The sequence below is a fragment of the Balaenoptera musculus genome, chromosome 21 (genome assembly GCF_009873245.2).
Source record: "Balaenoptera musculus isolate JJ_BM4_2016_0621 chromosome 21, mBalMus1.pri.v3, whole genome shotgun sequence".
NCBI classification, from domain to species: domain Eukaryota; kingdom Metazoa; phylum Chordata; class Mammalia; order Artiodactyla; family Balaenopteridae; genus Balaenoptera; species Balaenoptera musculus.
Window position 1 is genome coordinate 8,683,758 of NC_045805.1, and position 16,118 is coordinate 8,699,875.

General features: G+C 37.3%; 1 protein-coding gene across 1 annotated transcript in view; it reads left to right on the top strand.

The window, feature by feature from the left end:
- CSMD1 (CUB and Sushi multiple domains 1) overlaps positions 1–16,118 on the top strand; it is a 1,821,542-nt gene that overhangs the window by 517,599 nt on the left and 1,287,825 nt on the right. The gene's annotated exons all lie outside the window — the stretch shown is intronic.

Sequence of the window (16,118 nt, forward strand, 5' to 3'; positions counted from 1 at the left end):
CTACTTAATGCACTGTGGTGACATGAATGGGAAGGAAGTCCAAAAAAGAGGGCACATATGTATATGTATAGCTGACTCACTTTGCTGTACAGTAGAAACTAACACAACATTGTAAAGCAACTATACTCCAATAAAAATTAATTAAAAAATAAATAAATAAAACTGCTTGGGAGTTCCTTGAAGATGTAACTCTCTGAATGTGGTTCCTTTTTAAATTAGCAGTCTATGAATGAACAAGCACACTCAAAATTATTTTTTCCTTGATTGCAGTCTGGTGTGGTAGAAAGGGCACCAACGTGGAGGGCAGACACGACGGGTGTGATGTTGGCTGTGCTCCGTGATGGCTGAGAGGCTTTGGACTAATCCCTGCCCCCACTGTAAATGGGAGGTCAGATCATGTCATTGGCTTTCTGTGAGAATTTAAGAGAAATGATATGGAAAACACCTAGAGAATTCGTTTAAGCAGGTCGATAGGTCAGTCTAACAGCTGGCTCCCAGGTGAGGCCATTCGAGTTCTTGGCATATTGTGTGGGCTGTGAGGTTGACTTGCACCCTTTTACATGTGAGCCCATAGACCTCAACTTGGCCGTGACATGGGATGCAAATCAGGTCTTCCCCTCTCGGCACCACAAACACTGAACGCAGAGGCAGCGTTAGCAATAGTGTGTAAAAATGGTACAGTATTCCTATATGCGAAGGCTCTTAAAAGAAAGAACTCCTTTGTGCAACTCTGGGTCCCTGAGAGGCCAGGCAAACAAATACTGGTAGAATATAAAACAGAAACACTTCTTAACCTAATACTCTGTTCAGAACATCTGTAGACAGCTGTCGTACGTATGTGAAAAAATTACAGTAAAATATACAGGGTTAGGTAAAGGACATCTCAAGAGGAGAATTTTCGTGTTACTTTTTTCTTTGGGAACATGTTTCCAATTTTATGGATAATTTAATCATTTCCAGAAAATGTAGCTCAATTTCTGCACTGATTATTTTGGGGTTTCCAGAAATGTCTTATGATTTATTTCTTTTAAAAAATCCACTCAGATTTTTCTCTTGAACTAAACCCTCCTAAGTCAGTTACTTGAAGATTAATTTTTTTCTACTACTTTATTTCAGAAACAATTCTTCAGTTGGAGATCTGGTCTGTCATTTGTTTTGGTTTGTTTTGTTGAGAGATCAAAGTTAGGCTTTGTTTTGTTTTTTGACTGTGTTTGCCATTCCAACATAGAATGCCTCAAAGGATTCTTCTGGAGAGAAGCCATCCCATTAATTTTTCTATCATTAACCATCCCGTAGCATATCGTGTTGAATGACCTGGAGGAAAAAGTACGGGTGCTCACGCACAGTGACCCAGGGTGGTCGTGAAAAGCAGGGTACGGAACTGGAGAAGCACATTTCCTGTTCGTGCCTGGATCCCAGCCGTGCAGCTTATTTAATAAACCAGGCAATTAACCTCTACAAGCAGGAGAGCTTGGCAGCATCATTACACACTAACAAAGCGAGTTCTAACACAAGGTAGATTTTTAAAAATATCCTTATTCAAATAAGAACTAATTTTCTCCTGTAGTAAGAAGACGCTTTGCATGTGAAACCTTAAATGTCCCCAAAAGCCAATTTTCGTAAGACAGTGACACCTTGAAATCTAATTCTCTCAATTTTTTGTCACCTCTGTTCCTTCTACTAAAATGAGGAAATATATTTACTTAAATGGGATGTGTTAGTTTTGGTCTTAAAACCTGGAACGATCAATCTTTGGTTGATCTTGACTGCATCCTGTATTTTAACAAGCTGCTCTGTATGATGTGAATTCACTTTGTTCTTCGTGATAGAAAAAGTGGAGTCGTAGATGGTGACGTGTGGGATTCAACGCTAGGAATATAGACTTTGGTTAAAATTCCAGTCGCTTGCCGTGAAATCTGCATCTGACACATCCCTTGATTTCAGGGCTTCACGATTTACATCGCTTGCAAGAGGAACTGTAGAATCACACACCAGCCCTGATGGGGGTCTGGCCAAGGATCGTGTTACCTTGCCTAGTTTAGCTGTCATCTGGTGGGACTTCTTTTGGCCCGTGGCCGAGACTGCTCTCCTCCAAACAGACATACACTGCCCACAGCACATCCCTCCCTGCCTGTCCCCAGCATCTGGGTCCCATCATTGGGATCAGCTCCACCTGTGTCTCCTGCTAAAACACGACTCTCCCCGCAGGGAAGCAGCAAGCTGGCTTTCATTAGGCGCTTGTGCTGTGCAGTGAATCACTCACTGATACAATTAGTTTCCGGATATTGACGTACGAGGCTGAAGGCTTCGTGTTCCAAGGGGAGAACATGAGAGCAATGGGTGATGTCCCTGGAAGTCGAAGGAGGGGGGAGGACTAAGGATTCACCCCCCAAAGGAGGAATTTCAAAGATTTTTGTGGCAGCCTGTGATTAGGTTAGCAAAATATATGAACTCCAGACCTGCATGGTGACCACCTGCAGGGGTCATCACACACCTGAGGCTACATGTTTTGGTCTCATAATTAAAATAAAGCCTCAACACTTCACAGTCCTGCATCTTATGTGTCTCATAATAATTGTGACAGAATTGGGACTTCCCTGGTGGCGCAGTGGTGAAGAATCCGCCTGCCAATGCAGGGGACACGGGTTCAATCCCAGGTCCGGGGAGATCCCACATGCCGTGGAGCAACTAAGCCCGTGAGCCACACCTACTGAGCCTGCGCTCTAGAGCCCACGAGCCACAACTACTGAGCCATGTGCTGCAACCACTGAAGCCCACATGCCTAGAGCCCATGCTTAGTAACAAGAGAAGCCGCCGCAGTGAGAAGCCCGTGCACCGCAACGAAGAGTAGCCCCCGCTCACCGCAACTAGAGAAAACCCGTGCGCTGCAATGAAGACCCAACGCAGCCAAAAATAAAACAAAATGAAAAAATGAAAAAAATAAAATAATTGTGCCAAAATTAGGTGTAATCATTTACGGAGATGTAGGTCAGTTAAGGAAGTTATTGATAAGATTTTTTCCCAAGAAAATCAGTGACTGACGTACTTGTGCATCAGTTTACATTCTCTGTTCAAGTTCTATTATCTTTTTTTTTGAACAATAATGTATCAGTAGTATCACTAATACTTTAAAAAGCTCCAAGGGATAAAAGCGGGGGGTGGGGGGTGGTGGTGGTGGTGGTGGTGTGAATTGGGAGACTGGGATTGACATGTATACACTGATATGTAAAACATGGATAACTAATAAGAACCTGCTGTATAAATAAATAAATAAAATAAAATAAATAAAAAAGTCATAAAAATAAATAAATAAAAAAACCCTCCTATTCCTCCTTATTTCCTACACCTACTGTTGGTTGGCTGTCTTTGCACACCACCAGTGTATCTTATAGAAGACTATCTAAAATTAGACTTGGTTCAACACTATAGTGTTCTCAAATTTCTCCAGGAATAGAAGAATGTGTGAAAAATATGAATGATTAGAATACGTAAATTTTTCGATGGGAGATGATTGGTTTTAATCTGTTGCCTTCTTTTGGCATGTGGAGTCATAGGATAACAGAAACTAGGTTTTTCTTGAGGAAATAGACCTATTTCATTCCTGCCATTGTGTCACCATCTCTATACCCTTCCAAACAGTAGTGAGAGTAAATCAGATCATACAGGCGACCTCCAGCTTCCTCCTTCATCTCTGTTCAGTGGAAATGTTTGATGTGTCTTGATGACCATAACACCCATTGTTTGCTCCTTTTTTCTGTTTTAGTACATTCAGGGTTCTTCTTAAACACATGGTCTCTGGATTTGGTGGGTTTTCCTTTTGTCATTTATTACTTTGACTTGGTTTGTGGGATATGTGGGGACATCACCGTGACGGGGTCATGAGGAACATGGGTGACTTGGAAAATGCACTTGTGCTACCAGATATTCAAATTTGGTGTTCCTAGATCCAGATAATTTAAAATTCCTCATCCTTATTTATGAAGGGATTAAAGCTGCTAATTCTGAGATGTGGAGAGAAAATAAGATCACTTCTTTATGCCTCCTGTCAAAAACCTAAGTTCCACACGTGTTCATGTTTCATCCTATCTCTTTCCCATCCTCCCAACTTTGGTCAAACAGCCAAAAAAACTGTTGCTTCACTTGTGTGTTTCAAGCTTCCATCCATTTCCCCTTTTTCCAGGTCCTCTAAAGTTCTGCCTTGTGAAAGAGAAAGGGAAATGTATGCAAATTTTAAACTCTATCTGTAAATTCATAAGGGTGCAGGGTGTAAATAGGCTTTTTCAATCAAAAGATGAGAATTTTATATATTCACATGCCAGGGGCATGACTGGGAATGAGAAAAAAAATTAGCTCTTTCAGACTAGGGCAGATTTGAGCATAAAGAACATGAGACATATTCTTTTCCTTATAGCAAAACAAAGCCAAGAGAAAAGTATTGGCTTTATTAAATTTACCGTTTACGGTTCTCAAGATGTGCATGTGAACACATCCATGGCAGGTATCCTTCGAGGAAGCTCAGGGCTGCAAGGGGAGCGGGTCAGTGACCCATCGTTGTGGTGTCCCCTTGGGCTGTGCATGCTTAATGGCCAGCCTGTGAACTGGGCAGGGATTTGCCTCCAGTGTCTTTCCTGTTCCTGGTTCAGAGCTTGGTTCTTTTATCATTCATTTACGTAATGATTTCATTTCAACAATTGGATTAATTGTCTATACATACCACTGTGTCATCAAGCCCAAGTTACTGATTATTTACCCATCGGTTTGGTCCAGTATAGTTTTAGGTCCTTTATGGCCCCAGTTTGAAATCCCTTGTGAGTTTCCAGGGGTTAAAAACACAGGCTCAAGAGAGATTCCTGGGTTTGAATCTTGACTCTGATACTCACCACCTTTGTGGTCTTAGGTAAGTCAATGAAGGTCTCTGAGGCTTAGTTTCTTCTCCCACAAAACAGGGTGTTATTTTAAGGATTTCATGAGCATGTGGTATAGACAATCTCTGAACAGTGACAGGCAGCTGGCAAAATGCCCATGGGGTCAGCTGGTGTTAGAGTCGGTGTGCGTGTTAGAACCCAAGTCTAGGAAAGCAACTGGTCATGAACTCTTGAGTGACATATAATAATGATCACTCGTTCATCATCAGGGCTAGAATCCTACAGCCAGACTTTGGGATGCATTATCGAACCCTCCTTGTCTCCAGCCTCTGTCCTGAGGAACAGCTGCGTGTAGGACACAGATAAGGTCCCTTGTGTGAGTTAACTTTTCTCTGATAAGCCATTTGATGAAATTTTTGAATTCTCGTTTTGTTTTCCCAAGTCTCTTAAAATAATTACTAGTCATGTTTATAAAATGCATATATTTTAACAAGGGTTTTTTATGCTCTTTTAATTACACGTAAATTTCTTTTCCTACTAGCCAGCATTTCTAGATTTTCCTAATGCCTGTGTCTATTCTTGTTTGTGAACTTTACCAAAGCCCTTAAGATATTTTTACAGCCCTCTGAGAACACACTGGCAGTCATGAAGATGTGTGTAAATGTGGATTATCTTCACCGCCTTAAAAAAATATACCGTTTATTTGAAATAATTCTCCTTTACCCAACTGTTACATAATACTTAAATATTTTTAAGTATATATAGCTTTATTAATTTGCCCAATTAAATAACATTGCCAATTGTCCCAGTACCTTCTCTAGCCTGTGAACTCAGTAAGCATGGCTGCGTTTCTTGTATGCGCCAGACTCGTGGAAAGCCCTTGGTTTCAAAATTGTTGGCAGAGGAGATTCCTCATTTCTGTGTTGGGACACACAGGTTCTTTTATTTCTCTCCTCCTCCTATCTCTTCCTCCTTTTCAGTTGCCTCTGGTTTTTACCCAGACAGAGTCACTCTACAGAGTTTCAATAGGAGAGTCAGGAGAATGTTAGGTTGCAGCTAGTGTGGGCTGTCAGTCAGGAGTTATAAAGTGTAAGTGAGGAGCGATCATTCCACGTTGAGTTTCGTCTGTCTCTCTCTCTCTAGATATCGTTCTCCTTTCTACTTCTGTGTGTGTTCGTGTGTATGTGTAGATGGTCCCTGACTCAAGAGTTTTTGACTTGCTAGTGGTAGGAAAGCCATATGCATTCACTAGAAGCCGTACTCTGAGGTTTGAATTGCGATCTGTCTCAGGTTGGCGCTATGCGGTCCCATCTCTCTCGTGATGCTGGGCAGAGACAGACACAGCTCCTGGTGAGCCGTGCGATCAGGAGGGTGAACAAAGGATGCACTGAAACCCACTGTGTTTTGTACTTCCAGTACAGTGTTTAATAAGTGACATGAGATATTCTGCACTATTTTTTTTATAATGTAGGCTTTGTGTCAGATGAATTTTGCCCAACCGTAGGCTAATGTAAGTGATCTGAGCCCCACGTTTAAGGTAGGCTAGGAGAAGCTGATGTCCCTTAGGTTAAGTGTGTTAAATGCATTTTTGACTTAAAGCCATCATAAGTTGAAAATATCTTATCAGGATGTAACCCATTATAAGTTGAGGAGAATCTGTAATTCTAAATACAGAGTTTCCATCTGACTACCTAACTACTGGATTCAGGTTTCAGTTTTTACAGAAGAAGTTAGATTCACAATTAAGAAGGAAATCTCAATTTAAAAATATACTTTGTCAGAGCACAGTGAAATAAATAAATTTGCATATCATTTCAGGTCTTTGAAATACTTTCTCAACATGATTGAGCCCTGAAATAAACTCTAGGGGTCTTTGCCTAATCCCTTTGCTTGCCGATGAAGAAGTCATTTAGGGCCTTGCCTTGTTTATCATAGCTGTGCTGAAATTTAGATGAGCATTAAATATCCTAACCCTCAGATGAGAAAGTAAAGCAGAAAGCCTTTGAGTTATTCTAAAGTAGCACAGGGCTTATGTCAAATCTTAACATGGAAAAGTGGCATACCTGGGGGAAAAAAGATTGAAAAGAGATCTTGATAGAAAAATCCTACTAATGGATTTTGCACTAGAAAGACAATTTCTGGATCCTTATCACTCAGGTGGAGATGAAGTTGATAGCCCAGAAGGCTCAAGAGCAGAGGAAGAGAACGTTGGAGTTAAAGTACTTACAATCATACTTAGGAGTGGAAAATGCTGTTACTATGTTAGTGTCATTTATAAATGATGCTGTTTCTATTGTCATAATAGAGTCACACCGAGAGGATGCTATTTCATGCTTGGGGGCAAAATCTGCTTAGATTTTTGTTTCTGATAATGTATCATAGACACTGTAATTATGAAATCACTTTCTCAAAATAGCTTGATGCCTTGATAGGAAAAGAGGATCAGTGGATTAAGTCTTGGCAAATTTGTTTAGAATGTAATTTGGGAAAAATTCATTTTTATGACAGAGTAGTGTTTAGCTGAGAGTGAATTCCGTTAGGAGGAAACTTTTATTTAGCATAAACTAAGATAGGCCAAGTATACTAAATCACCGTAACTGAGTGCAGTTCCTCTCAGGATTCTGGGGAGAAGTAAACTATGTACAGACCATGATATGAGCAATGATATGTTTAAGGAAAATAAGATGTTTTTTATGATGTTAGCCTCTTAGGAAGGAAGGGTGTAAGTTAAAGCAAAGGCAATGGTTTAATTGCTATATATACATATATAACAATATTAAAATATATGCAATATATATAGCAATATTAATACTAATATTAATATTAGTGACAGGGCTACTAGAAATCTCATGACGTTCTCAAAATTTAACCAAAGATACTCATGTAAGAGAGACTTAACCCTTTTAGAGGGCAAATAGCTATCTGCCTCTCACACAAAATCTTGATAAGAAAGTTCAAGACTTGTTAGTCAACTATGTTTTGTTTTGTTTTTTTCCCTCCAAGGTTTTCAGTTCTTGTTTTTAAGAGCTCTGTCCAATTACGTACATACATATCAGTCTTCATAGATGTGAAAAAAGCCCTAACACTTCTGGAGTATGTATATTGTTTTAAAACAACTTGGCATGGACATTATTATTAAATGAATCACAGGTAAAATTTTGAGCTTACTATAGGAAAAAGACGTCATCACATTTGTATGTATCTGTACATCCACAGAGACGTAGATAGAAATGCAGATATCTACTGGGCATAGGAACTTTTTATTCCTGAAATTAGCATGGAAAACCATGTCAAAATGGCACCAGTAAATCATTTAGGTATTCCTTTTGCGTTCCTACTCACAAGGCAGATAACAAACTACCTAGAGTGACTCTTTAATTCCTAGTAAGCACTAGACAATAGGAAAAGATGCCTTGACTTGTAGACTTAAGGCATCTGTCTTACTACAAGATGTCCTGATTTTTCTTTGTATAAAGTTGATTACTTCCCTTGTATAACTTGTGGTTAAGTGAACAGAGTACAACTGAACATGAAATCCTTTCTTAGGCTTTTGTCAATGTGCAATTTTACCAAATGTTTTACCTCTAGACTTTTTTGGTCTAATAATTGCAACCTAGAATTGTTGGGAACTCAGTGTAGGGCTAAAATAGTGTAATAAAACCAAATGACTACATCACATTCTTCTTGTTAAATCAAACCAGACTCAAACAGATGTGATAAGAGCTTTGGGAAGGGGAAAACAGGCAGTACAGTACAGACATATCACATCTGCATTTGTAATTGTTTAATATTAAAAAAAGACTTATAGTTTTAACTTTTTAATAAAAACAATGAAGACTTCAAGTATAGTAGCTTCAAATATCTTTGCTGCTGTGCCAGTCATAGGACATACTAAAATTTTTTGAAAATAGAAATTTAAAGAAAGTATAAAGTATTTAACTTTGGCTTTGCCCAAGAGAAGTTAAATGAAGCTCTCACAGAGTTTAAAAATCCAAACGTTCTTTTTAGCAGTGGAACTATGCAACAGTTTAAATAAATGTAATGTATATAAATATATCATGGTAAAAATCTACCATTGAAATTGATACTGTAAGTAGGTTTATAACTTTTATATTAATTGTTATGAATGATATGTTGAACAGAATAGAAAAATAAATAAATGAAATAGGTACTATTTTCATTTAGGAGTACACCTCTCTTGAATGGAGTTATAACTTCCTCATTAATTTATGTGAAATAAACTGTGCTCACACCTGTCTTGTTTCCGCTGACCTTTTCACTCAATTTCTTATTTTTTCTCCAGCCTCACCACTTCTAATACTCAAGATTATTGCATTGGTATCAGCAATTTGAGTATCTTGAGTGATACACAATATTTTTGATATATTTCTAAGTGCAATTCATTCTAGTAATTTCTTGAGAGATGGAAGAAGAATAAATTTGTTCGATTCTGAAACTCATGTTTCTACCGAGTGAACAAGCACTGAGAATATAGAAGGGCTGCCCCACATCGTCCTTACTTTATTTAATAATCACTCATCTTTGACAGGCTGTATCATTTACCCAGATCGCAGGATGTGAGAGGGGAATTGCTTTCTCCCAGTAGAAAATATAGTAAATGAGATTCTATCAGACAACAGGCAGGCAGCTAGAAAAGGACAGACAGAGGTAGGGGTGTGTATGTGTGTGTGGGGAGAGAGAGAGAGGTTTGGACCTTTGCTACCTATACTTTTCTTCTTTTTTTTTTTTTTTTGCTGAGAGTGAAATGTTTCTATCACTTTTCTCATACCCATTCCCTTTTCTAATCATTTTCTTTCTCTTCCCACAGATGATTCAGTGATGGTGTCAGGTGAAAACCCAATGCTTTGACTAGGATGCTAGGATTGTTTTCAACAGTGACAACCATGTTTCTGAGTTGCACTCTAGGAAGAAGTAGGTCAAATGTGCATATGTTGTAGGTGATATTGGGTTTGATAGAAATGGGGAGGGGAAAGCAGTGTTAATTTTCTTTCTTTCTTGTTTTCATTGACTTGCCACTGTGTGAATACCATGATGAGTTATATAGAGAGATAAAGTGGCTTACAAAGATCTAAAGATACATGGATGGAAGCAAGATAAAATTCTGAAAGAATGCAAATTACAGAATCTGCAACGAGGCTACTATAAAAATTCACACGTTGCTTAGGGAAGGCCAGAAATTTGGTTCGAAATTTTCTTTTAGTCAACACTAAGCAACTTAAACAGCTCCATGATTTACTAGGTGTTAAAAATAAACTGGTTGCCCCGAAGAACATATGTTTCCTGAAGGAAGATAACACTGAAATTTATCCCCAGAGTCCTCATGCAAAGGATACGAATGATGTACTACAGAGATAATCAGCAGCGTACATCCTCATCAGCGTATTTGCAGAGAGACTGAAGAGTGAGTTCCTCACTGGTCATTGTTCAGATTCCTCACTCTCAGCTGGTGTGATGGGTAATGGCTATAAACATTGGAACCACAAATTTAGCTCTTGACGGTCTCAATGATTAACTGAATCAACTCTCCTACCCCTCTCAACCAACACTGGACTTCATTCTTTCGTGCTCAAATACGAATGAGTGCATTCCATTTCAGCGATTTAAAGCAGATCACTTGTATATATTTTATCTACCATTGTGCATGTTGAACTTCCCCAAACTTCCAAACAGTAGTCATATAACATTGTTTTTACAACTCTTAGTATTTTGTTACTTTTTTTCTGAGATAATAGTTTGACTCTTCCCTTCCTATTCATGATTCCTTTTAAAGTTCATTAAAGAAAACATGAATGTGTGTTTATTTTAAAGTGCTACCATGTTATTTGATATCTAAACTTATGGTAATAAATATTAAAACTTCAAAACGGACTACACTAAATAATCAACATTTTTTTGTTCAATTAAGTTTTGAATCTAATGAGAGAATGTCTTATTATTAAATACTGTGTTTTTGTACTAATTTGATGATTTTAATCTGTATATATTTTCTTGAGTGCCTCCATCCAAAGCCCTCCAGTCTTTTGTTTTATTAAATTTTTAAATTTGAGATAATCATAGATTTACATGCAGCTGTCTTTACCCAGTTTCTCGAAAGGTAACATCTTACAAAGCGGTAGTAGAGGGACACTGCCAGGATACCGACATTGAAACTGTCGAGACACAGAACGTAAGATTCCCTCATGTGGTCCTTTTATGGCCACGCCCACCTCCCTCCTGTCCCAACTCCCTGCTTAACTACTGGCCACAAATAACCTGTTCTCCTTTTCAATAAGCTTGTCATTTCAAGAATGTTAAAGTCATACAGTATGTAATCTATCTCGGGTTGACTTTTTTCCCACTCTGCATAATTCTCTGGAGACTCATCCAGGTGTTATAGATCAATAGTTCATTTCTCTTTATTTTTGAGTAATAGTAGTACATGGTATAGATGTTCTACAGTTTGTATATCATTCACCTCTTGAGGGATATATGAGTTATTTCCAGTTTTTGATTATTAAGTGTATGTTTATGTGTATATATATGTGTACATATATATATTCATATATATTCTAGTACAGGTTTTGTGTGAGCATAAATCTTCATTTCTCTGGGGTAAATACTGCCCAGGAGAGTAATTGCTTGGTCATCTGATAATTGCATGTTTAATTTTTTAAGAAACTGTCAAACTGTTTTCCAAAGTGGTTCTGCCCAGTAGCGATATATGAGCAATCCATTTTCTCCACATTCTAGCCAGTGTTTGGTATTGTCACTGTTTTTCATTTTAGCCATTCTGATTAGGTGTGTATATTCTGTTTTTCATTTTAGCCATTCTGAATAGGTGTGTATATCACTACAATAGGAGTGATATTTCTTTGTGGTTTTAATTTGCATTTCCCAAATGACTGATGGTGTTGAACATCTTTTCATGTGCTTATTTGCCATCTGTATATCCTTTTAGATGAATCGACACTTTGTTTTTTTGCCTGTTTTCTAATTACATTATTTGTTCTTTTGCTGTTGAGTCTTTAAAGTTTTTTTAATATATTCTAGACACATGTCCTTGTCAGATACGTGGTTTGCAGATATTTTTTAGCAGTCTGTAGCATGTCTTTTCATTTCTTAACTGGGTCTTTCACAGAGCGAATGGTTTTAATGTTTATCACTTTTTTCTTTTATGGATTGTGCTTTTGGTGTCCAGTCTAGGAACTCTTTGGCTAGTCCAAGATCCTAAAGATTTTCCCCTATGATTTCTCCTAAAAGTTGTATATTTTTACATTTTACGTTTATGCCTGTGATCCCATATTGAGTTAATTATTCTATAGGGTGTTAGACTTTGGTCTAGGCTCTTTTTTGGTTGTCTTTGCCTGTGGACGTCCAGTTGTTCAAGCACCGTTTGTTGAAAGGCTTTCTTTGCTCCACCGAGTTGCCTTTACACCTTTTCAAAAATTATTTGGGCATATTTACATGAGTCTGAGTTCTCTGTTTTGATACACTGATGGATTGGTCTATCCCTCTGCCAGTACCACATGGATTTGGTTACTGTAACTACAAAATAAGTCTTGAAAACAGGTGTACTGATTCCTCCTATTTTATCCTTTTTCAAAATTGTTTAAGCCATTCTTTTTTTTTTTTTTTTTGGCTTTCCATTTAAATTTTAGAAGAATCTTGTCTGTGTCTAAAAAAAGTCTTGCTGGGATTTTGACAGAAATTGTCTTAAACCTACATATAAGTCTGAGGAGAATGGACATCTTTACAGTGTTGAGTCTTCCAGTCTATTAACGTGGTATATTGCTCTATTTAATTTTTTATTCATTTCTTTCTTCAGCATTATAGGGTTTTCAGGATACAGTTTTGTACCTGTTATATCTAAGTGTTCTTTTGGCGATTGTAAATGGCATTGTATCTTTAATTTTGGTGTCCACATGTTCAGTGCTAGCATATATAAATAAAACTGAATTTTGTATGTTCATTGTGTATGCTGGGCAGTTGCTAATTTCAAGTATTAACTCAAGTTTTCTTGTAGATTCCTTGGCATAATCTATGTAGCTAATTGCGCAAGTAGAGTCGATTTTATTTTCTCCTTTCTGATCCGTATGCATTTATTTCTTTTACTTGGCTTATGGCACTGGCTAGATCCTCTGGCATAATGTTGAATAAAAGTGGTGAAACCATACCTTTTTGCCTGTTCTTAATCTTAGGGGGAAGCATTCAGTCTTCCCCCAATAAGTATAATGTTAGATGTAGGTTGTTGTTTTCTTTTGTTTTGTTTTGTTTTTTGTTTTTTTTACAGGTACTCATTGTCAAGTTGGGGATGTTTTCCTCCATTTGTATTTTATTGAAAGTTTTTCTCATGATTGGATGCTTAAATTAGTCAAATGCTTTTTCCTACATAGAATATTACAGTCCTGTGATTTTATTCTGTAGCTTGTTATTATGGCAGATTACGTTGATTGATTTTCAAATACTGAACTGTGTTTACATTCCTGGAATAAACACCCCTTGGCCTTATTGAACAACTGTTATCTATTGCTTACTTCTATTTTCTCTTATTCTGTTAAGGACTCTTACATCTGTATTTATGAGGGATATTTGTCTGTTTCTTTCTTTCTTTTTTTTTTTTTTTTGGTGCTGCCTTTGTCCGTCTTTGGTAGCAGGGTGTCTTAGCTTGGTCTGCACAACAAAATACCATAGATTGGGTGGCTTAAACAACAGAACTGTATTTTCTCACATGTTTGGAGGCTAAAAATCTGATATTAGGGTGTAGTATGGTCAAGTTCTCGTGAAGACTCTCCTCCTGGTTCGTAGACCCCTGTCTTCTGGGTGTGCGAGCACATGGCCTTTTCTTAGTGCACGCGTGTGGCAGGGTCGGAGGAAAGGGAAGAGACAGAGAGAGTTCTTTCTCTTCTTTGTCCTCTTCTTATAAGGCCACCAGTCCTGTTGGATTAGCATCCCATCCTTATGAATTTAGTTCCTCTTAATTACCTCCTAAAAGCCTTATTTATGGTTATTAAAGGGGAAACCTGGGGGAAAGTGATAAATTAGGAGATTGAGATGAACATATATACATTACTGTACATAAAATGGATATCTAGTACCTACGGTATAGCACAGGGAACTCTACTCAATATTCTGTAATAACCTGTATGAGAAAATAATCTGAAAAAGAATGGAGATATATATATATATATATATATATATATATATATATATATATATATATATATATATATATCCATATCCATATCTACAAATAAACTGATTCACTTTGCTGTACACCTGAAACTAACACAACATTGTAAATCAACCATATGCCAATGAAAACTGAAAAAATAAAGAAATGACAAATACAGTTACATTGGGGGTTAGGGCTTCACGATGCAAATTTTGGAAGCAACAATTCAGTCCATAGCACAGAGTAATAATAGTGCCATAAAATGAGTAAGGAAGTGTTTTATCCACTTCTGTTTTCTGGAAGAGATTGCGTAAAATTGTTAATTCTTTACATGTTTGGTAGATGTCTCGGTGCATTTAGGTAAATGCCTTAGTATGTGTAACAGATACCATAGACTGGGTGGCTTATAAAAAACAAAAACCTCTCTCATGTGGTTCTTGAGACTGGGAAGTCCAAGGTCAAGGTGCCCACTGTTTCAGTGTCTGCTGAAGGCCCGCTTCCTGTTCAGAGGCAGTTTCTTCTTGTTGTGTCCTCGCATGGCAGAAGGGGCGAGAGAGCTCTCTGGAGTCGCTTTTATAAGGATACTGTGCCCTCATGATCTAATTACCACCCAAAGGCCCCACTCCAAATACCATCATGATGGGAATTAGATTTCAACATATGACTTTGGGGTGACACAGACATTCAGTCTATGGCAGAAGAATTCTTCTGTAAAATCACCTGGGCCTGGACTTTTCTTTCAGGGGAGTTTTAATAGTTATAGTGTAACTATTCAATGTTACATTACATTAACATTTACATTACATTACATTAAATGTAATGTAAATGTTATTCACATTTTCTGTTTCATCGAGTAAGTTGTGGTCATTCGTTGTGTGTGTGTGTTTTAAGGAAGTAAGCAATTTCAGTTTTGTCAAATTTATGGGTGTAGTTTTTAGAGCATTTTTTCCATGCCTGTGGGGTCTCTAGTAATATTTGCTATTTTATTCCTGTTATTAGGTATTTATCTAATCCCCCTCTTTATTCTTATCCCTATTCTTATCTCTATTTATTCTTATCCCCCTCTTTTTTTTTTTTTGGTCATTTCTGCTACATGTGTTAATTTTGTTGATCTTTTCCAAGAATTAGGCTTTGTTTCATTGCTTTCCCATTTTCATTTCCATTGATTTTGGCATTTATCTGTAATTTCTTGCCTTCTTGCTTTAGGTTTATTTTACTCTCCCTTTTCTAAGCTCTTGAGATGGGAACTTGGATTACACATATGAGAATTTTCCTCTTTCCTAATGTATGTTTTCAGTGCTGTTAACTTCCCCCTCAGCACTGCTTAGCTGAGTCCTACAGATTTTGGTATCTTGTGTTTATATTTCATTCAGTTTAATGTACTTTAAAAAATTTCCCTTGAGACTTCTTTGATCCATGGATTACTTAGAAGTGTGCTGTTTGCTGGTTGACAATTGTCCTGTCATTTTTCTCTTATTAGTTTCTGGTTTGATTCTGCAACTACAGTGGTTGTAATTAGGCCTTTAATACCATAGACTTACTGGCAAGACAGAGTTTCTCCCCCTGGAAATGAATGTTCAGGTTGATTTTTTTCTTTTTTTTGAGTCAGAAGTTTGTGTTCAGACTACACTAAACCATGCAACTGTAGACAAACTATTTAATTAGTAAACTTTAAAGATATAAATTGAAGCATCTCTTTAACCTTTAGAAAAGCTATCTGTTTGTAAAGTATTATATTTTACATATTATTATACTAGTTCACTCCTTCAGAGTTCTTTCTCATCATTAAGATTTCTTAATATATCCCAACCTAGTTATAATTGAAACACATATCTTAAAATCCAAAAGATTTGTCTTGAAAACCAAATATCAAAATCAATTCATTTCACCTGAGCTCAAGGTAGTGATTGATTTTTATTTCTGACGTTGTGACTAGGATTTGTTTTCTTTTCAAGAGAAACTGATTTATTGAGGGGTGGGAAGATAGTAAGAATAAGCACATTAATGATGAGTTGTGACAGCACAGTATCTAATAATTTAAGAGAAAAATAAACTCAAAAGCACATGCAGTGTTACATTGT